Here is a 22,241-nt window from a genome sequence, read left to right on the forward strand (position 1 = left end):
AAATTGAGACATTGTGCTGGGGCCAGCAGCTTACGGCCATACCACCCTGAGCACCCCTGACCTCGTCTGATCTCGGAAGCTAAGCAGGGCTGGGCTTGGTTAGTACTTGGATGGGAGGCTGCCTGGGAATACCTGGTGCTGTAAGCCTTTGATTTTCATGTCATTGAACCGCTTTTGATCCAGAGAAGGGTGTATTAAAAGACCAAAAGCAGCTGCCCATTAATGAGGGCACATTAACGACATTGCTTTTGGCTGTTTTCCAATGTCTTGTGCTGCTAGCTGATGACACCTACACCACACCAGGGCCTGAGTGACCGGCTGGGGCCACTTACACCACATCAGGGCCTGTGGCTCTGGCTAAGGCCACTTACACCACACCAGGGCCTGTGGCTGCTGGCTGAGGCCACTTACACCACACCAGGGCCTTAGTTGCTATTGAGGCCAATTACACCACACCATGGTCTGTGGCTCTTGCTCAGGCCACTTACACCACACCAGGGCCTGTGGCACTGGCTGAGGCCACTTACACCACACCAGGGCCTGTGGCTGCTGGCTGAGGCCACTTACACCACACAAGGGCTTGTGGCTGCTGGCTGAGGCCACCTACACCACACCAGGGCCTGTGGCTGCTGGCTGAGGCCACCTACACCACACCAGGGCCTGTGGCTCTTGCTCAGGCCACTTACACCACACCAGGGCCTGTGGCTCTTGCTCAGGCCACTTACACCACACCAGGGCCTGTGGCTCTTGCTCAGGCCACTCATATCACACCAGGCCCTGTGCTTCTGGCTGAGGCCACTTAGACCACACCAGGGCCTGTGGCTGCTGGCTGAGGCCACTTACACCACACCAGGGCCTGTGGCTGCTGGCTGAGGCCATCTACACCACACCAGGGCCTGTGGCTGCTGGCTGAGGCGACTTACACCACACCAGGGCCCTTTTGCTGCTGGCTGAGGCCACTTACACCACACCAGTGCCTGTGGCTTCTGGCTGAGGCGACTTACACCACACCAGGGCCTGTGGCTGCTGGCTGAGGCCACTTACACCACACCAGGGCCTGTGGCTCTTGCTCAGGCCACTCACATCACACCAGGCCCTGCGCTTCTGGCCGAGGCCATCTTCACCAAACCAGGCCCTGTGGCTCTTGCTCAGGCCACTTACACCACACCAGGGCCTGTGGCTCTGGCTTAGGCCACTTACACCACACCAGGGCCTGTGGCACTTGCTCAGGCCACTTACACCACACCAGGGCCTGTGGCTGCTGGCTGAGGCCACTTACACCACACCAGGGCCTGTGGCTCTTACTCAGGCCACTTACACCACACCAGGGCCTGTGGCACTGGCTGAGGCCACCTACACCACACCAGGGCCTTATTTGCTGTTGAGGCCACTTACACCACACCAGGGCCTGTGGCTCTGGCTTAGGCCACTTACACCACACCAGGGCCTGTGGCACTGGCTGAGGCCACTTAGACCACACCAGGGCCTGTGGCTGCTGGCTGAGGCCACTCACACCACACCAGGGCCTGTGGCTGCTAGCTGAGGCCACTTACACCAAACCAGGGCCTGTGGCTGCTTGCTGAGGCCATCTTCACCAAACCAGGCCCTGTGCTGCTTGCTGTGGCCATGTAAAACACACCAGGTCCTGTGCTGGTTCCTGAGGCCATCTTCAACAATCCAGGGCCTGTGCTGTTGGATAAATGCCAAACTGAGCCTTTTGGTTAGGGTATTATGTAAACATGCAGGTATGGTTATAGGATTGTCTTCGTAACTTCAGGTACTTGCCACCTAATCACTTGAATCCATAAATTGAGACATTGTGCTGGGGCCAGCAGCTTACGGCCATACCACCCTGAGCACGCCCGACCTCGTCTGATCTCGGAAGCTAAGCAGGGCTGGGCTTGGTTAGTACTTGGATGGGAGACTGCCTGGGAATACCTGGTGCTGTAAGCCTTTGATTTTCATGTCATTGAACCGCTTTTGATCCAGAGAAGGGGTGTATTAAAAGACCAGAAGCAGCTCCCCATTAATGAGGGCACATTAACGACATTGCTTTTGGCTGTTTTCCAATGTCTTGTGCTGCTAGCTGATGCCACCTACACCACACCAGGGCCTGAGTGACCGGCTGGGGCCACTTACACCACATCAGGGCCTGTTGCTCTGGCTGAGGCCACTTACACCACACCAGGGCCTGTGGCTGCTGGCTGAGGCCACCTACACCACACCAGGGCCTTAGTTGCTATTGAGGCCAATTACACCACACCAGGGTATGTGGCTCTTGCTCAGGCCACTTACACCACACCAGGGCCTTAGTTGCTATTGAGGCCAATTACACCACACCAGGGCCTGTGGCTCTTGCTCAGGCCACTCACATCACACCAGGCCCTGCGCTTCTGGCCGAGGCCATCTTCACCAAACCAGGCCCTGTGCTGCTAGCTGTGGCCATGTACAACACACCAGGCCCTGTGCTGGTTCCTGAGGCCATCTTCAACAATCCAGGGCCTGTGCTGTTGGATAAATGCTAAACTGAGCCTTTGGGTTAGGGTATTATGCAAACATGAAGGTAGGGTTATAGTATTGTCTTCGTAACTTCAGGTACTTGCCACCTAATCACCTGAATCCATAAATTGAGACATTGTGCTGGGCCCAGCAGCTTACGGCCATACCACCCTGAGCACGCCCGACCTCGTCTGATCTCGGAAGCTGAGCAGGGCTGGGCTTGGTTAGTACTTGGATGGGAAACTGCCTGGGAATACCTGGTGCTGTAAGCCTTTCATTTTAATGTCATTGAACCGCTTTTGATCCAGAGAAGGGGTGTATTAAAAGACCAAAAGCAGCTGCCCATTAATGAGGGCACATTAACGACATTGCTTTTGGCTGTTTTCCAATGTCTTGTGCTGCTAGCTGATGCCACCTACACCACACCAGGGCCTGAGTGACCGGCTGGGGCCACTTACACCACATCAGGGCCTGTGGCTCTGGCTGAGGCCACTTACACCACACCAGGGCCTGTGGCTGCTGGCTGAGGCCACTTACACCACACCAGGGCATTAGTTGCTATTGAGGCCAATTACACCACACCAGGGTATGTGGCTCTTGCTCAGGCCACTTACACCACACCAGGGCCTGTGGCTGCTGGCTGAGGCCACCTACACCACACCAGGGCCTGTGGCTGCTGGCTGAGGCGACTTATACCACACCAGGGCCCTTTTGCTGCTGGCTGAGGCCACTTACACCACACCAGTGCCTGTGGCTTCTGTCTGAGGCGACTTACACCACACCAGGGCCTGTGGCTGCTGGCTGAGGCCAATTATACCACACCAGGGTCTGTGGCTCTTGCTCAGGCCACTTACACCACACCAGGGCCTGTGGCACTGGCTGAGGCCACTTACACCACACCAGGGCCTGTGGCTGCTGGCTGAGGCCACTTACACCACAACAGGGCCTGTGGCTGCTGGCTGAGGCCACTTACACCACACCAGGGCCTGTGGCTGCTGGCTGAGGCCACCTACACCACACCAGGGCCTGTGGCTGCTGGCTGAGGCGACTTACACCACACCAGGGCCCTTTTGCTGCTGGCTGAGGCCACTTACACCACACCAGTGCCTGTGGCTTCTGGCTGAGGCGACTTACACCACACCAGGGCCTGTGGCTGCTAGCTGATGCCACCTACACCACACCAGGGCCTGAGTGACCGGCTGGGGCCACTTACACCACATCAGGGCCTGTGGCTCTGGCTGAGGCCACTTACACCACACCAGGGCCTGTGGCTGCTGGCTGAGGCGACTTACACCACACCAGGGCCCTTTTGCTGCTGGCTGAGGCCACTTACACCACACCAGTGCCTGTGGCTTCTGGCTGAGGCGACTTACACCACACCAGGGCCTGTGGCTGCTGGCTGAGGCCACTTACACCACACCAGGGCCTGTGGCTGCTGGCTTAGGCCACCTACACCACACCAGGGCCTTAGTTGCTATTGAGGCCAATTACACCACACCATGGTCTGTGGCTCTTGCTCAGGCCACTTACACCACACCAGGGCCTGTGGCACTGGCTGAGGCCACTTACACCACACCAGGGCCTGTGGCTGCTGGCTGAGGCCACTTACACCACACAAGGGCTTGTGGCTGCTGGCTGAGGCCACCTACACCACACCAGGGCCTGTGGCTCTTGCTCAGGCCACTTACACCACACCAGGGCCTGTGGCTCTTGCTCAGGCCACTTACACCACACCAGGGCCTGTGGCTCTTGCTCAGGCCACTCATATCACACCAGGCCCTGTGCTTCTGGCTGAGGCCACTTAGACCACACCAGGGCCTGTGGCTGCTGGCTGAGGCCACCTACACCACACCAGGGCCTGTGGCTGCTGGCTGAGGCCATCTACACCACACCAGGGCCTGTGCTGCTTGCTGTGGCCATGTACAACACATCAGGCCCTGTGCTGGTTCCTGAGGCCATCTTCAACAATCCAGGGCCTGTGCTGTTGGATAAATGCCAAACTGAGCCTTTGGGTTAGGGTATTATGCAAACATGCAGGTATGGTTATAGGATTATCTTCGTAACTTCAGGTACTTGCCACCTAATCACTTGAATCCATAAATTGAGACATTGTGCTGGAGCCAGCAGCTTACGGCCATACCACCCTGAGCACGCCCGACCTCGTCTGATTTCGGAAGCTAAGCAGGGCTGGGCTTGGTTAGTACTTGGATGGGAGACTGCCTGGGAAAACCTGGTGCTGTAAGCCTTTCATTTTCATGTCATTGAACCGCTTTTGATCCAGAGAAGGGGTGTATTAAAAGACCAAAAGCAGCTGCCCATTAATGAGGTTACATTAACGACATTGCTTTTGGCTGTTTTCCAATGTCTTGTGCTGCTAGCTGATGCCACCTACACCAAACCAGGGCCTTAGTTGCTATTGAGGCCAATTACACCACACCAGGGCCTGTGGCTCTTGCTCAGGCCACTTACACCACACCAGGGCCTGTGGCTCTGGCTTAGGCCACTTACACCACACCAGGGCCTGTGGCACTTGCTCAGGCCACTTACACCACACCAGGGCCTGTGGCTGCTGGCTGAGGCCACTTACACCACACCAGGGCCTGTGGCTGCTGGCTGAGGCCACTTACACCACACCAGGGCCTGTGGCTGCTGGCTGAGGCCACTTACACCACACCAGGGCCTTAGTTGCTATTGAGGCCAATTACACCACACCATGGTCTGTGGCTCTTGCTCAGGCCACTTACACCACACCAGGGCCTGTGGCACTGGCTGAGGCCACTTACACCACACCAGGGCCTGTGGCTGCTGGCTGAGGCCACTTACACCACACAAGGGCTTGTGGCTGCTGGCTGAGGCCACCTACACCACACCAGGGCCTGTGGCTGCTGGCTGAGGCCACCTACACCACACCAGGGCCTGTGGCTCTTGCTCAGGCCACTTACACCACACCAGGGCCTGTGGCTCTTGCTCAGGCCACTTACACCACACCAGGGCCTGTGGCTCTTGCTCAGGCCACTCATATCACACCAGGCCCTGTGCTTCTGGCTGAGGCCACTTAGACCACACCAGGGCCTGTGGCCGCTGGCTGAGGCCACTTACACCACACCAGGGCCTGTGGCTGCTGGCTGAGGCCATCTACACCACACCAGGGCCTGTGGCTGCTGGCTGAGGCGACTTACACCACACCAGGGCCCTTTTGCTGCTGGCTGAGGCCACTTACACCACACCAGTGCCTGTGGCTTCTGGCTGAGGCGACTTACACCACACCAGGGCCTGTGGCTGCTGGCTGAGGCCACTTACACCACACCAGGGCCTGTGGCTCTTGCTCAGGCCACTCACATCACACCAGGCCCTGCGCTTCTGGCCGAGGCCATCTTCACCAAACCAGGCCCTGTGGCTCTTGCTCAGGCCACTTACACCACACCAGGGCCTGTGGCTCTGGCTTAGGCCACTTACACCACACCAGGGCCTGTGGCACTTGCTCAGGCCACTTACACCACACCAGGGCCTGTGGCTGCTGGCTGAGGCCACTTACACCACACCAGGGCCTGTGGCTCTTACTCAGGCCACTTACACCACACCAGGGCCTGTGGCACTGGCTGAGGCCACTTAGACCACACCAGGGCCTGTGGCTGCTGGCTGAGGCCACTTACACCACACCAGGGCCTGTGGCTGCTGGCTGAGGCCACTTACACCAAACCAGGGCCTGTGGCTGCTTGCTGAGGCCATCTTCACCAAACCAGGCCCTGTGCTGCTTGCTGTGGCCATGTAAAACACACCAGGTCCTGTGCTGGTTCTTGAGGCCATCTTCAACAATCCAGGGCCTGTGCTGTTGGATAAATGCCAAACTGAGCCTTTGGGTTAGGGTATTATGCAAACATGCAGGTATGGTTATAGGATTGTCTTCGTAACTTCAGGTACTTGCCACCTAATCACTTGAATCCATAAATTGAGACATTGTGCTGGGGCCAGCAGCTTACGGCCATACCACCCTGAGCACGCCCGACCTCGTCTGATCTCGGAAGCTAAGCAGGGCTGGGCTTGGTTAGTACTTGGATGGGAGACTGCCTGGGAATACCTGGTGCTGTAAGCCTTTCATTTTCATGTCATTGAACCGCTTTTGATCCAGAGAAGGGGTGTATTAAAAGACCAAAAGCAGCTCCCCATTAATGAGGGCACATTAACGACATTGCTTTTGGCTGTTTTCCAATGTCTTGTGCTGCTAGCTGATGCCACTTACACCACACCAGGGCCTGTGGCTGCTGGCTGAGGCCACTTACACCACACCAGGGCCTGTGGCTGCTGGCTGAGGCCACCTACACCACACCAGGGCCTTAGTTGCTATTGAGGCCAATTACACCACACAAGGGCCTGTGGCTGCTGGCTGAGGCCACCTACACCACACCAGGGCCTGTGGCACTGGCTGAGGCCACTTAGACCACACCAGGGCCTGTGGCTGCTGGCTGAGGCCACTCACACCACACCAGGGCCTGTGGCTGATAGCTGAGGCCACTTACACCAAACCAGGGCCTGAGTGACCGGCTGGGGCCACTTACACCACACCAGGGCCTGTGGCTCTTGCTCAGGCCACTCACATCACACCAGGCCCTGCTCTTCTGGCCAAGGCCATCTTCACCAAACCAGGCCCTGTGCTGCTAGCTGTGGCCATGTACAACACACCAGGCCCTGTGCTGGTTCCTGCGGCCATCTTCAACAATCCAGGGCCTGTGCTGTTGGATAAATGCCAAACTGAGCCTTTGGGTTAGGGTATTATGCAAACATGCAGGTATGGTTATAGGATTGTCTTCGTAACTTCAGGTACTTGCCACCTAATCACTTGAATCCATAAATTGAGACATTGTGCTGGGGCCAGCAGCTTACGGCCATACCACCCTGAGCACGCCCGACCTCGTCTGATCTCGGAAGCTAAGCAGGGCTGGGCTTGGTTAGTACTTGGATGGGAGACTGCCTGGGAATACCTGGTGCTGTAAGCCTTTCATGTCATTGAACCGCTTTTGATCCAGAGAAGGGGTGTATTAAAAGACCAAAAGCCCATTAATGAGGGCACATTAACGACATTGCTTTTGGCTCTTTTCCAATGTCTTGTGCTGCTAGCTGATGCCACCTACACCACACCAGGGCCTGAGTGACCGGCTGGGGCCACTTACACCACATCAGGGCCTGTGGCTCTGGCTGAGGCCACTTACACCACACCAGGGCCTGTGGCTGCTGGCTGAGGCCACCTACACCACACCAGGGCCTTAGTTGCTATTGAGGCCAATTACACCACACCAGGGTATGTGGCTCTTGCTCAGGCCACTTACACCACACCAGGGCCTTAGTTGCTATTGAGGCCAATTACACCACACCAGGGCCTGTGGCACTGGCTGAGGCCACTTACACCACACCAGGGCCTGTGGCTGCTGGCTGAGGCCACTTACACCACACAAGGGCCTGTGGCTGCTGGCTGAGGCCACTTACACCACACCAGTGCCTTATTTGCTATTGAGGCCACTTACACCACACCAGGGCCTGTGGCTCTTGCTCAGGCCACTTACACCACACCAGGGCCTGTGGCTCTTGCTCAGGCCACTCACATCACACCAGGCCCTGCGCTTCTGGCCGAGGCCATCTTCACCAAACCAGGCCCTGTGCTGCTAGCTGTGGCCATGTACAACACACCAGGCCCTGTGCTGGTTCCTGAGGCCATCTTCAACAATCCAGGGCCTGTGCTGTTGGATAAATGCTAAACTGAGCCTTTGGGTTAGGGTATTATGCAAACATGAAGGTAGGGTTATAGGATTGTCTTCGTAACTTCAGGTACTTGCCACCTAATCACCTGAATCCATAAATTGAGACATTGTGCTGGGGCCAGCAGCTTACGGCCATACCACCCTGAGCACGCCCGACCTCGTCTGATTTCGGAAGCTGAGCAGGGCTGGGCTTGGTTAGTACTTGGATGGGAGACTGCCTGGGAATACCTGGTGCTGTAAGCCTTTCATTTTCATGTCATTGAACCGCTTTTGATCCAGAGAAGGGGTGTATTAAAAGACCAAAAGCAGCTGCCCATTAATGAGGGCACATTAACGACACTGCTTTTGGCTGTTTTCCAATGTCTTGTGCTGCTAGCTGATGCCACCTACACCACACCAGGGCCTGAGTGACCGGCTGGGGCCACTTACACCACATCAGGGACTGTGGCTCTGGCTGAGGCCACTTACACCACACCAGAGCCTGTGGCTGCTGGCTGAAGCCACTTACACCACACCAGGGCCTTAGTTGCTATTGAGGCCACTTACACCACACCAGGGCCTGTGGCTGCTGGCTGAGGCCACCTACACCACACCAGGGCCTGTGGCTGCTGGCTGAGGCCACTTACACCACACCAGGGCCTGTGGCTGCTGGCTGAAGCCACTTACACCACACCAGGGCCTTAGTTGCTATTGAGGCCACTTACACCACACCAGGGCCTGTGGCTGCTGGCTGAGGCCACCTACACCACACCAGGGCCCTTTTGCTGCTGGCTGAGGCCACTTACACCACACCAGTGCATGTGGCTTCTGGCTGAGGCCACTTACACCACACCAGGGCCTGTGGCTGCTGGCTGAGGCCACTTACACCACACCAGGGCCTGTGGCTCTTGCTCAGGCCACTCACATCACACCAGGCCCTGCGCTTCTGGCCGAGGCCATCTTCACCAAACCAGGCCATGTGGTTCTTGCTCAGGCCACTTACACCACACCAGGGCCTTATTTGCTATTGAGGCCACTTACACCACACCAGGGCCTGTGGCTCTGGCTTAGGCCACTTACACCACACCAGGGCCTGTGGCACTTGCTCAGGCCACTTACACCACACCAGGGCCTGTGGCTGCTGGCTGAGGCCACTTACACCACACCAGGGCCTGTGGCTCTTGCTCAGGCCACTTACACCACACCAGGGCCTGTGGCACTGGCTGAGGCCACTTAGACCACACCAGGGCCTGTGGCTGCTGGCTGAGGCCACTCACACCACACCAGGGCCTGTGGCTGCTAGCTGAGGCCACTTACACCAAACCAGGGCCTGTGGCTGCTTGCTGAGGCCATCTTCACCAAACCAGGCCCTGTGCTGCTTGCTGTGGCCATGTAAAACACACCAGGTCCTGTGCTGGTTCTTGAGGCCATCTTCAACAATCCAGGGCCTGTGCTGTTGGATAAATGCCAAACTGAGCCTTTTGGTTAGGGTATTATGCAAACATGCAGGTATGGTTATAGGATTGTCTTCGTAACTTCAGGTACTTGCCACCTAATCACTTGAATCCATAAATTGAGACATTGTGCTGGGGCCAGCAGCTTACGGCCATACCACCCTGAGCACACCCGACCTCGTCTGATCTCGGAAGCTAAGCAGGGCTGGCCTTGGTTAGTACTTGGATGGGAGACTTCCTGGGAATACCTGGTGCTGTAAGCCTTTCATTTTCATGTCATTGAACCGCTTTTGATCCAGAGAAGGGGTGTATTAAAAGACCAGAAGCAGCTCCCCATTAATGAGGGCACATTAACGACATTGCTTTTGGCTGTTTTCCAATGTCTTGTGCTGGTAGCTGATGCAACCTACACCACACCAGGGCCTGAGTGACCGGCTGGGGCCACTTACACCACATCAGGGCCTGTTGCTCTGGCTGAGGCCACTTACACCACACCAGGGCCTGTGGCTGCTGGCTGAGGCCACCTACACCACACCAGGGCCTTAGTTGCTATTGAGGCCAATTACACCACACCAGGGTATGTGGCTCTTGCTCAGGCCACTTACACCACACCAGGGCCTTAGTTGCTATTGAGGCCAATTACACCACACCAGGGCCTGTGGCACTGGCTGAGGCCACTTACACCACACCAGGGCCTGTGGCTGCTGGCTGAGGCCAATTACACCACACCAGGGTCTGTGGCTCTTGCTCAGGCCATCTACACCACACCAGGGCCTGTGGCACTGGCTGAGGCCACTTACACCACACCAGGGCCTGTGGCTGCTGGCTGAGGCCACTTACACCACACCAGGGCCTGTGGCTGCTGGCTGAGGCCACTTACACCACACCAGGGCCTGTGGCTGCTGGCTGAGGCCACCTACACCACACCAGGGCCTGTGGCTGCTGGCTGAGGCGACTTACACCACACCAGGGCCCTTTTGCTGCTGGCTGAGGCCACTTACACCACACCAGTGCCTGTGGCTTCTGGCTGAGGCGACTTACACCACACCAGGGCCTGTGGCTGCTGGCTGAGGCCACTTACACCACACCAAGGCCTGTGGCTCTTGCTCAGGCCACTCACATCACACCAGGCCCTGCGCTTCTGGCCGAGGCCACTTACACCACACCAGTGCCTGTGGCTTCTGGCTGAGGCCACTTACACCACACCAGGGCCTGTGGCTGCTGGCTGAGGCCACTTACACCACACCAGGGCCTGTGGCTCTTGCTCAGGCCACTCACATCACACCAGGCCCTGCGCTTCAGGCCGAGGCCATCTTCACCAAACCAGGCCCTGTGGTTCTTGCTCAGGCCACTTACACCACACCAGGGCCTTATTTGCTATTGAGGCCACTTACACCACACCAGGGCCTGTGGCACTTGCTCAGGCCACTTACACCACACCAGGGCCTGTGGCACTTGCTCAGGCCACTTACACCACACCAGGGCCTGTGGCTGCTGGCTGAGGCCACTTACACCACACCAGGGCCTGTGGCTCTTGCTCAGGCCACTTACACCACACCAGGGAATGTGGCACTGGCTGAGGCCACTTAGACCACACCAGGGCCTGTGGCTGCTGGCTGAGGCCACTTACACCACACCAGGGCCTGTGGCTGCTGGCTGAGGCCACTTACACCACACAAGGGCTTGTGGCTGCTGGCTGAGGCCACCTACACCACACCAGGGCCTGTGGCTGCTGGCTGAGGCCACCTACACCACACCAGGGCCTGTGGCTCTTGCTCAGGCCACTTACACCACACCAGGGCCTGTGGCTCTTGCTCAGGCCACTTACACCACACCAGGGCCTGTGGCTGCTGGCTGAGGCCACCTACACCACACCAGGGCCTTAGTTGCTATTTAGGCCAATTACACCACACAAGGGCCTGTGGCTGCTGGCTGAGGCCACCTACACCACACCAGGGCCTGTGGCTGCTGGCTGAGGCCACTTACACCACACCAGTGCCCTTTTGCTGCTGGCTGAGGCCACTTACACCACACCAGTGCCTGTGGCTTCTGGCTGAGGCGACTTACACCACACCAGGGCCTGTGGCTGCTGGCTGAGGCCACTTACACCACACCAAGGCCTGTGGCTCTTGCGCAGGCCACTCACATCACACCAGGCCCTGCGCTTCTGGCCGAGGCCATCTTCACCAAACCAGGCCCTGTGCTGCTTGCTGTGGCCATGTACAACACACCAGGCCCTGTGCTGGTTCCTGAGGCCATCTTCAACAATCCAGGCCTGTGCTGTTGGATAAATGCCAAACTGAGCCTTTGGGTTAGGGTATTATGCAAACATGCAGGTATGGTTATAGGATTGTCTTCGTAACTTCAGGTACTTGCCACCTAATCACTTGAATCCATAAATTGAGACATTGTGCTGGAGCCAGCAGCTTACGGCCATACCACCCTGACCACGCCCGACCTCGTCTGATCTCGGAAGCTAAGCAGGGCTGGGCTTGGTTAGTACTTGGATGGGAGACTGCCTGGGAATACCTGGTGCTGTAAGCCTTTGATTTTCATGTCATTGAACCGCTTTTGATCCAGAGAAGGGGTGTATTAAAAGACCAAAAGCAGCTGCCCATTAATGAGGGCACATTAACGACATTGCTTTTGGCTGTTTTCCAATGTCTTGTGCTGCTAGCTGATGCCACCTACACCACACCAGGGCCTGAGTGACCGGCTGGGGCCACTTACACCACATCAGGGCCTGTGGCTCTGGCTGAGGCCACTTACACCACACCAGGGCCTGTGGCTGCTGGCTGAGGCCAGTTACACCACACCAGAGCCTGTGCTGCTGCTGAAGCCACTTACACCACACCAGGGCCTTAGTTGCTATTGAGGCCACTTACACCACACCAGGGCCTGTGGCTGCTGGCTGAGGCCACCTACATCACACCAGGGCCTGTGGCTGCTGGCTGAGGCGACTTACACCACACCAGGGCCCTTCTGCTGCTGGCTGAGGCCACTTACACCACACCAGTGCCTGTGGCTTCTGGCTGAGGCGACTTACACCACACCAGGGCCTGTGGCTGCTGGCTGAGGCCACTTACACCACACCAGGGCCTGTGGCTCTTGCTCAGGCCACTCACATCACACCAGGCCCTGCGCTTCTGGCCGAGGCCATCTTCACCAAACCAGGCCCTGTGGTTCTTGCTCAGGCCACTTACACCACACCAGGGCCTGTGGCTCTGGCTTAGGCCAATTACACCACACCAGGGTCTGTGGCTCTTGCTGAGGCCACTTACACCACACCAGGGCCTGTGGCTGCTGGCTGAGGCCACTTACACCACACCAGGGCCTGTGGCTGCTGGCTGAGACCACCTACACCACACCAGGGCCTGTGGCTCTGGCTTAGGCCAATTACACCACACCAGGGTCTGTGGCTCTTGCTGAGGCCACTTACACCACACCAGGGCCTGTGGCTGCTGGCTGAGACCACCTACACCACACCAGGGCCTGTGGCTGCTTGCTGAGGCGACTTACACCACACCAGGGCCTGTTGCTGCTGGCTGAGGCCACTTACACCACACCAGTGCCTGTGGCTTCTGGCTGAGGCCACTTACACCACACCAGGGCCTGTGGCTGCTGGCTCAGGACACTCATATCAAACCAGGTCCTGTGCTTCTGGCCGAGGCCATCTTCACCAAACCAGGCCCTGTGCTGCTAGCTGAGGCGACTTACACCACATCAGGGCCTGTGGCTCTGGCTGAGGCCACTTACACCACACCAGGGCCTGTGGCTGCTGGCTGAGGCCAGTTACACCACACCAGGGCCTGTGGCTGCTGGCTGAGGCCACATACACCACACCAGGGCCTTAGTTGCTATTGAGGCCAATTACACCACACCAGGGTCTGTGGCTCTTGCTCAGGCCACTCACATCACACCAGGCCCTGCGCTTCTGGCCACTTACACCACACCAGGGCCTGTGGCTGCTGGTTGAGGCCACTTACACCATACCAGGGCCTGTGGCTGTTGGCTGAGGCCACTTACACCACACCAGGGCCTTAGTTGCTATTGAGGCCACTTACACCACACCAGGGCCTGTGGCTCTGGCTGAGGCCACTTACACCACACCAGGGCCTTATTTGCTATTCAGGCCAGTTACACCACACCAGTGCCTGTGGCTTCTGGCTGAGGCCACTTACACCACACCAGGGCCTGTGGCTGCTGGCTCAGGACACTCATATCAAACCAGGTCCTGTGCTTCTGGCCGAGGCCATCTTCACCAAACCAGGCCCTGTGCTGCTAGCTGAGGCGACTTACACCACATCAGGGCCTGTGGCTCTGGCTGAGGCCACTTACACCACACCAGGGCCTGTGGCTGCTGGCTGAGGCCAGTTACACCACACCAGGGCCTGTGGCTGCTGGCTGAGGCCACATACACCACACCAGGGCCTTAGTTGCTATTGAGGCCAATTACACCACACCAGGGTCTGTGGCTCTTGCTCAGGCCACTCACATCACACCAGGCCTGCGCTTCTGGCCACTTACACCACACCAGGGCCTGTGGCTGCTGGTTGAGGCCACTTACACCATACCAGGGCCTGTGGCTGTTGGCTGAGGCCACTTACACCACACCAGGGCCTTAGTTGCTATTGAGGCCACTTACACCACACTAGGGCCTGTGGCTCTGGCTGAGGCCACTTACACCACACCAGGGCCTTATTTGCTATTGAGGCCACCTACACCAAACCAGGGCCTGTGGCTCTTGCTCAGGCCACTTACACCACACCAGGGCCTGTGGCTCTTGCTCAGGCCACTTACACCACACCAGGGCCTGTGGCTCTTGCTCAGGCCACTCACATCACACCAGGCCCTGCGCTTCTGGCCGAGGCCATCTTCACCAAACCAGGCCCTGTGGCTCTTGCTCAGGCCACTTACACCACACCAGGGCCTGTGGCTCTGGCTTAGGCCACTTACACCACACCAGGGCCTGTGGCACTTGCTCAGGCCACTTACACCACACCAGGGCCTGTGGCTGCTGGCTGAGGCCACTTACACCACACCAGGGCCTGTGGCTCTTACTCAGGCCACTTACACCACTCCAGGGCCTGTGGCACTGGCTGAGGCCACTTAGACCACACCAGGGCCTGTGGCTGCTGGCTGAGGCCACTTACACCACACCAGGGCCTGTGGCTGCTGGCTGAGGCCACTTACACCAAACCAGGGCCTGTGGCTGCTTGCTGAGGCCATCTTCACCAAACCAGGCCCTGTGCTGCTTGCTGTGGCCATGTAAAACACACCAGGTCCTGTGCTGGTTCTTGAGGCCATCTTCAACAATCCAGGGCCTGTGCTGTTGGATAAATGCCAAACTGAGCCTTTGGGTTAGGGTATTATGCAAACATGCAGGTATGGTTATAGGATTGTCTTCGTAACTTCAGGTACTTGCCACCTAATCACTTGAATCCATAAATTGAGACATTGTGCTGGAGCCAGCAGCTTACGGCCATACCACCCTGAGCACGCCCGACCTCGTCTGATCTCGGAAGCTAAGCAGGGCTGGGCTTGGTTAGTACTTGGATGGGAGACTGCCTGGGAATACCTGGTGCTGTAAGCCTGTCATTTTCATGTCATTGAACCGCTTTTGATCCAGAGAAGGGGTGTATTAAAAGACCAAAAGCAGCTGCCCATTAATGAGGGTACATTAACGACATTGCTTTTGGCTGTTTTCCAATGTCTTGTGCTGCTAGCTGATGCCACCTACACCACACCACGGCCTTATTTGCTGGCTGAGGCCACATACACCAAACCAGGGCCTTAGTTGCTATTGAGGCCAATTACACCACACAAGGGCCTGTGGCTGCTGGCTGAGGCCACTTACACCACACCAGGGCCTGTGGCTGCTGGCTGAGGCCACCTACACCACACCAGGGCCTTAGTTGCTATTGAGGCCAATTACACCACACCAGGGTCTGTGGCTCTTGCTCAGGCCACTTACACCACACCAGGGCCTGTGGCCCTGGCTGAGGCCACTTACACCACACGAGGGCCTGTGGCTGCTGGCTGAGGCCACCTACACCACACCAGGGCCTTAGTTGCTATTTAGGCCAATTACACCACACAAGGGCCTGTGGCTGCTGGCTGAGGCCACCTACACCACACCAGGGCCTGTGGCTGCTGGCTGAGGCGACTTACACCACACCAGGGCCCTTCTGCTGCTGGCTGAGGCCACTTACACCACACCAGTGCCTGTGGCTTCTGGCTGAGGCGACTTACACCACACCAGGGCCTGTGGCTGCTGGCTGAGGCCACTTACACCACACCAGGGCCTGTGGCTCTTGCTCAGGCCACTCACATCACACCAGGCCCTGCGCTTCTGGCCGAGGCCATCTTCACCAAACCAGGCCCTGTGGTTCTTGCTCAGGCCACTTACACCACACCAGGGCCTGTGGCTCTGGCTTAGGCCAATTACACCACACCAGGGTCTGTGGCTCTTGCTGAGGCCACTTACACCACACCAGGGCCTGTGGCTGCTGGCTGAGGCCACTTACACCACACCAGGGCCTGTGGCTGCTGGCTGAGACCACCTACACCACACCAGGGCCTGTGGCTCTGGCTTAGGCCAATTACACCACACCAGGGTCTGTGGCTCTTGCTGAGGCCACTTACACCACACCAGGGCCTGTGGCTGCTGGATGAGGCCACTTACACCACACCAGGGCCTGTGGCTGCTGGCTGAGACCACCTACACCACACCAGGGCCTGTGGCTGCTTGCTGAGGCGACTTACACCACACCAGGGCCTGTTGCTGCTGGCTGAGGCCACTTACACCACACCAGTGCCTGTGGCTTCTGGCTGAGGCCACTTACACCACACCAGGGCCTGTGGCTGCTGGCTCAGGACTCTCATATCAAACCAGGTCCTGTGCTTCTGGCCGAGGCCATCTTCACCAAACCAGGCCCTGTGCTGCTAGCTGAGGCGACTTACACCACATCAGGGCCTGTGGCTCTGGCTGAGGCCACTTACACCACACCAGGGCCTGTGGCTGCTGGCTGAGGCCAGTTACACCACACCAGGGCCTGTGGCTGCTGGCTGAGGCCACATACACCACACCAGGGCCTTAGTTGCTATTGAGGCCAATTACACCACACCAGGGTCTGTGGCTCTTGCTCAGGCCACTCACATCACACCAGGCCCTGCGCTTCTGGCCACTTACACCACACCAGGGCCTGTGGCTGCTGGTTGAGGCCACTTACACCATACCAGGGCCTGTGGCTGTTGGCTGAGGCCACTTACACCACACCAGGGCCTTAGTTGCTATTGAGGCCACTTACACCACACCAGGGCCTGTGGCTCTGGCTGAGGCCACTTACACCACACCAGGGCCTTATTTGCTATTCAGGCCAGTTACACCACACCAGGGCCTGTGGCACTGGCTCAGGCCACTTACACCACACCAGTGCCTGTGGCTTCTGGCTGAGGCCACTTACACCACACCAGGGCCTGTGGCTGCTGGCTCAGGACACTCATATCAAACCAGGTCCTGTGCTTCTGGCCGAGGCCATCTTCACCAAACCAGGCCCTGTGCTGCTAGCTGAGGCGACTTACACCACATCAGGGCCTGTGGCTCTGGCTGAGGCCACTTACACCACACCAGGGCCTGTGGCTGCTGGCTGAGGCCAGTTACACCACACCAGGGCCTGTGGCTGCTGGCTGAGGCCACATACACCACACCAGGGCCTTAGTTGCTATTGAGGCCAATTACACCACACCAGGGTCTGTGGCTCTTGCTCAGGCCACTCACATCACACCAGGCCCTGCGCTTCTGGCCACTTACACCACACCAGGGCCTGTGGCTGCTGGTTGAGGCCACTTACACCATACCAGGGCCTGTGGCTGTTGGCTGAGGCCACTTACACCACACCAGGGCCTTAGTTGCTATTGAGGCCACTTACACCACACCAGGGCCTGTGGCTCTGGCTGAGGCCACTTACACCACACCAGGGCCTTATTTGCTATTCAGGCCAGTTACACCACACCAGGGCCTGTGGCACTGGCTCAGGCCACTTACACCACACCAGGGCCTGTGGCTGCTGGCTGATTCCACTTACACCACACCAGGGCCTGTGGCTCTTGCTCAGGCCACTCATATCACACCAGGCCCTGTGCTTCTGGCTGAGGCCATCTTCACCAAACCAGGCCCTGTGCTGCTTGCTGTGGCCATGTACAACACACCAGGCCCTGTGCTGGTTCCTGAGGCCATCTTCAACAATCCAGGGCCTGTGCTGTTGGATAAATGCCAAACTGAGCCTTTGGGTTAGGGTATTATGCAAACATGCAGGTATGGTTATAGGATTGTCTTCGTAACTTCAGGTACTTGCCACCTAATCACTTGAATCCATAAATTGAGACATTGTGCTGGGGCCAGCAGCTTACCGCCATACCACCCTAAGCACGCCCGACCTCGTCTGATCTCGGAAGCTAAGCAGGGCTGGGCTTGGTTAGTACTTGGATGGGAGACTCCCTGGGAATACCTGGTGCTGTAAGCCTTTCATTTTCATGTCATTGAACCGCTTTTGATCCAGAGAAGGGGTGTATTAAAAGACCAAAAGCAGCTCCCCATTAATGAGGGCACATTAACGACATTGCTTTTGGCTCTTTTCCAATGTCTTTTGCTGCTAGCTGATGCCACCTACACCACACCAGGGCCTGAGTGACCGGCTGGGGCCACTTACACCACATCAGGGCCTGTGGCTCTGGCTGAGGCCACTTACACCACACCAGGGCCTGTGGCTGCTGGCTGAGGCCACCTACACCACACCAGGGCCTGTGGCTGCTGGCTGAGGCGACTTACACCACACCAGGGCCTGTGGCTGCTGGCTGAGGCCACTTACACCACACCAGGGCCTGTGGCTCTTGCTCAGGCCACTCACATCACACCAGGCCCTGCGCTTCTGGCCGAGGCCATCTTCACCAAACCAGGCCCTGTGGTGCTAGCTGTGGCCATGTACAACACACCAGGGCCTTAGTTGCTATTGAGGCCAATTACACCACACCATGGTCTGTGGCTCTTGCTCAGGCCACTTACACCACACCAGGGCCTGTGGCTGCTGGCTGAGGCCACTTACACCACACCAGGGCCTGTGGCGGCTGGCTGAGGCCACCTACACCACACCAGGGCCTGAGTGACCGGCTGGGGCCACTTACACCACATCAGGGCCTGTGGCTGCTGCCTGAGGCCACATACACCACACCAGGGCCTTAGTTGCTATTGAGGCCAATTACACCACACCAGGGTCTGTGGCTCTTGCTGAGGCCACTTAGACCACACCAGGGCCTGTGGCTGCTGGCTGAGGCCACTTACACCACACCAGGGCCTGTGGCTGCTGGCTGAGGCCACCTACACCACACCAGGGCCTGTGGCTGCTTGCTGAGGCGACTTACACCACACCAGGGCCTGTTGCTGCTGGCTGAGGCCACTTACACCACACCAGTGCCTGTGGCTTCTGGCTGAGGCGACTTACACCACATCAGGGCCTGTGGCTCTGGCTGAGGCCACTTACACCACACCAGGGCCTGTGGCTGCTGGCTGAGGCCAGTTACACCACACCAGGGCCTGTGGCTGCTGGCTGAGGCCACATACACCACACCAGGGCCTTAGTTGCTATTGAGGCCAATTACACCACACCAGGGTCTGTGGCTCTTGCTCAGGCCACTCACATCACACCAGGCCCTGCGCTTCTGGCCACTTACACCACACCAGGGCCTGTGGCTGCTGGCTGAGGCCACTTACACCATACCAGGGCCTGTGGCTGCTGGCTGAGGCGACTTACACCACACCAGAGCCTGTGGCTGCTGGCTGAGGCCACCTACACCACACCAGGGCCTGTGACTGCTGGCTGAGGCCACTTACACCACACCAGGGCCTTAGTTGCTATTGAGGCCACTTACACCACACCAGGGCCTGTGGCTCTGGCTGAGGCCACTTACACCACATCAGGGCCTTATTTGCTATTGAGGCCAGTTACACCACACCAGGGCCTGTGGCTCTGGCTGAGGCCACTTACACCACACCAGGGCCTGTGGCTGCTGGCTGATTCCACTTACACCACACCAGGGCCTGTGGCTCTTGCTAAGGCCACTCATATCACACCAGGCCCTGTGCTTCTGGCCGAGGCCATCTTCACCAAACCAGGCCCTGTGCTGCTTGCTGTGGCCATGTACAACACACCAGGCCCTGTGGTGGTTCCTTAGGCCATCTTCAACAATCCAGGACCTGTGCTGTTGGATAAATGCTAAACTGAGCCTTTGGGTTAGGGTATTATGCAAACATGCAGGTAGGGTTATAGGATTGTCTTCGTAACTTCAGGTACTTGCCACCTAATCACTTGAATCCATAAATTGAGACATTCTGCTGGAGCCAGCAGCTTACGGCCATACCACCCTGAGCACGCCCGACCTCGTCTGATCTCGGAAGCTAAGCAGGGCTGGGCTTGGTTAGTACTTGGATGGGGGAATACCTGGTGCTGTAAGCCTTTCATTTTCATGTCATTGAACCGCTTTTGATCCAGAGAAGGGGTGTATTAAAAGACCAAAAGCAGCTGCCCATTAATGAGGGCACATTAACGACATTGCTTTTGGCTGTTTTCCAATGTCTTGTGCTGCTAGCTGATGCCACCTACACCACACCAGGGCCTGATTGACCGGCTGGGGCCACTTACACCACATCAGGGCCTGTGGCTCTGGCTGAGGCCACTTACACCACACCAGGGCATTATTTGCTATTGAGGCCACTTACACCACACCAGGGCCTGTGGCTCTGGCTGAGGCCACTTACACCACACCAGGGCCTGTGGCTGCTGGCTGAGGCCACCTACACCACACCAGGGCCTTAGTTGCTATTGAGGCCAATTACACCACACCAGGGTCTGTGGCTCTTGCTCAGGCCACTTACACCACACCAGGGCCTGTGGCACTGGCTGAGGCCACTTACACCACACCAGGGCCTGTGGCTGCTGGCTGAGGCCACTTACACCACACCAGGGCCTGTGGCTGCTGGCTGAGGCCACTTACACCACACCAGGGCCCTTTTGCTGCTGGCTGAGGCCACTTACACCACACCAGTGCCTGTGGCTTCTGGCTGAGGCGACTTACACCACACCAGGGCCTGTGGCTGCTGGCTGAGGCCACTTACACCACACCAGGGCCCTTTTGCTGCTGGCTGAGGCCACTTACACCACACCAGTGCCTGTGGCTTCTGGCTGAGGCGACTTACACCACACCAGGGCCTGTGGCTGCTGGCTGAGGCCACTTACACCACACCAAGGCCTGTGGCTGCTGGCTGAGGCCACCTACACCACACCAGGGCCTGTGGCTGCTGGCTGAGGCCACTTACACCACACCAGGGCCCTTTTGCTGCTGGCTGAGGCCACTTACACCACACCAGTGCCTGTGGCTTCTGGCTGAGGCGACTTACACCACACCAGGGCCTGTGGCTGCTGGCTGAGGCCACTTACACCACACCAAGGCCTGTGGCTCTTGCGCAGGCCACTCACATCACACCAGGCCCTGCGCTTCTGGCCGAGGCCATCTTCACCAAACCAGGCCCTGTGCTGCTTGCTGTGGCCATGTACAACACACCAGGCCCTGTGCTGGTTCCTGAGGCCATCTTCAACAATCCAGGGCCTGTGCTGTTGGATAAATGCCAAACTGAGCCTTTGGGTTAGGGTATTATGCAAACATGCAGGTATGGTTATAGGATTGTCTTCGTAACTTCAGGTACTTGCCACCTAATCACTTGAATCCATAAATTGAGACATTGTGCTGGAGCCAGCAGCTTACGGCCATACCACCCTGAGCACGCCCGACCTCGTCTGATCTCGGAAGCTAAGCACGGCTGGGCTTGGTTAGTACTTGGATGGGAGACTGCCTGGGAATACCTGGTGCTGTAAGCCTTTCATTTTCATGTCATTGAACCGCTTTTGATCCAGAGAAGGGGTGTATTAAAAGACCAAAAGCAGCTGCCCATTAATGAGGGCACATTAACGACACTGCTTTTGGCTCTTTTCCAATGTCTTGTGCTGCTAGCTGATGCCACCTACACCACACCAGGGCCTGAGTGACCGGCTGGGGCCACTTACACCACATCAGGGCCTGTGGCTCTGGCTGAGGCCACTTACACCACACCAGGGCCTGTGGCTGCTGGCTGAGGCCAGTTACACCACACCAGAGCCTGTGGCTGCTGGCTGAAGCCACTTACACCACACCAGGGCCTTAGTTGCTATTGAGGCCACTTACACCACACCAGGGCCTGTGGCTGCTGGCTGAGGCCACCTACACCACACCAGGGCCTGTGGCTGCTGGCTGAGGCCACTTACACCACACCAGTGCCTGTGGCTTCTGGCTGAGGCCACTTACACCACACCAGGGCCTGTGGCTGCTGGCTGAGGCCACTTACACCACACCAGGGCCTGTGGCTCTTGCTCAGGCCACTCACATCACACCAGGCCCTGCGCTTCTGGCCGAGGCCATCTTCACCAAACCAGGCCCTGTGGTTCTTGCTCAGGCCACTTACACCACA

At 57.9% G+C, this 22,241-nt stretch overlaps 7 non-coding genes and 6 pseudogenes across 7 annotated transcripts; all 13 read left to right on the forward strand.

Moving 5' to 3' along the window:
- Positions 1 to 28: 28 nt before the first annotated feature.
- On the forward strand, positions 29 to 147 carry LOC146581335 (5S ribosomal RNA; annotated as a pseudogene).
- Positions 148 to 1,834: 1,687 nt separating this feature from the next.
- Positions 1,835 to 1,953, forward strand: LOC146581336 (5S ribosomal RNA). The gene has a single exon (XR_014891877.1). It is a non-coding gene; the product is annotated as a 5S ribosomal RNA (ribosomal RNA).
- Positions 1,954 to 2,652: 699 nt separating this feature from the next.
- LOC146581337 (5S ribosomal RNA) lies at positions 2,653 to 2,771 on the forward strand (annotated as a pseudogene).
- A 1,854-nt stretch (positions 2,772 to 4,625) lies between these two features.
- Positions 4,626 to 4,744, forward strand: LOC146581338 (5S ribosomal RNA). Its single transcript, XR_014892059.1, has one exon. It is a non-coding gene; the product is annotated as a 5S ribosomal RNA (ribosomal RNA).
- Positions 4,745 to 6,473: 1,729 nt separating this feature from the next.
- LOC146581339 (5S ribosomal RNA) lies at positions 6,474 to 6,592 on the forward strand. Its single transcript, XR_014891879.1, has one exon. It is a non-coding gene; the product is annotated as a 5S ribosomal RNA (ribosomal RNA).
- A 782-nt stretch (positions 6,593 to 7,374) lies between these two features.
- LOC146581340 (5S ribosomal RNA) lies at positions 7,375 to 7,493 on the forward strand. Its single transcript, XR_014891880.1, has one exon. It is a non-coding gene; the product is annotated as a 5S ribosomal RNA (ribosomal RNA).
- Positions 7,494 to 8,376: 883 nt separating this feature from the next.
- LOC146581341 (5S ribosomal RNA) lies at positions 8,377 to 8,495 on the forward strand (annotated as a pseudogene).
- Positions 8,496 to 9,829: 1,334 nt separating this feature from the next.
- On the forward strand, positions 9,830 to 9,948 carry LOC146581342 (5S ribosomal RNA). The gene has a single exon (XR_014891954.1). It is a non-coding gene; the product is annotated as a 5S ribosomal RNA (ribosomal RNA).
- Positions 9,949 to 12,110: 2,162 nt separating this feature from the next.
- On the forward strand, positions 12,111 to 12,229 carry LOC146581343 (5S ribosomal RNA). The gene has a single exon (XR_014891945.1). It is a non-coding gene; the product is annotated as a 5S ribosomal RNA (ribosomal RNA).
- A 2,930-nt stretch (positions 12,230 to 15,159) lies between these two features.
- LOC146581344 (5S ribosomal RNA) lies at positions 15,160 to 15,278 on the forward strand. Its single transcript, XR_014891881.1, has one exon. It is a non-coding gene; the product is annotated as a 5S ribosomal RNA (ribosomal RNA).
- Positions 15,279 to 18,091: 2,813 nt separating this feature from the next.
- Positions 18,092 to 18,210, forward strand: LOC146581345 (5S ribosomal RNA; annotated as a pseudogene).
- Positions 18,211 to 20,087: 1,877 nt separating this feature from the next.
- Positions 20,088 to 20,196, forward strand: LOC146581346 (5S ribosomal RNA; annotated as a pseudogene).
- Positions 20,197 to 21,496: 1,300 nt separating this feature from the next.
- On the forward strand, positions 21,497 to 21,615 carry LOC146581347 (5S ribosomal RNA; annotated as a pseudogene).
- The last annotated feature ends 626 nt before the right edge of the window (positions 21,616 to 22,241 follow it).

This window comes from Mchenga conophoros, linkage group LG3, assembly GCF_057382185.1.
Source record: "Mchenga conophoros isolate Kocher_MC1m ecotype Shallow Benthic linkage group LG3, M_conophoros_male_GT1.1, whole genome shotgun sequence".
In the NCBI taxonomy this organism is placed as follows: Eukaryota; Metazoa; Chordata; class Actinopteri; order Cichliformes; family Cichlidae; genus Mchenga; species Mchenga conophoros.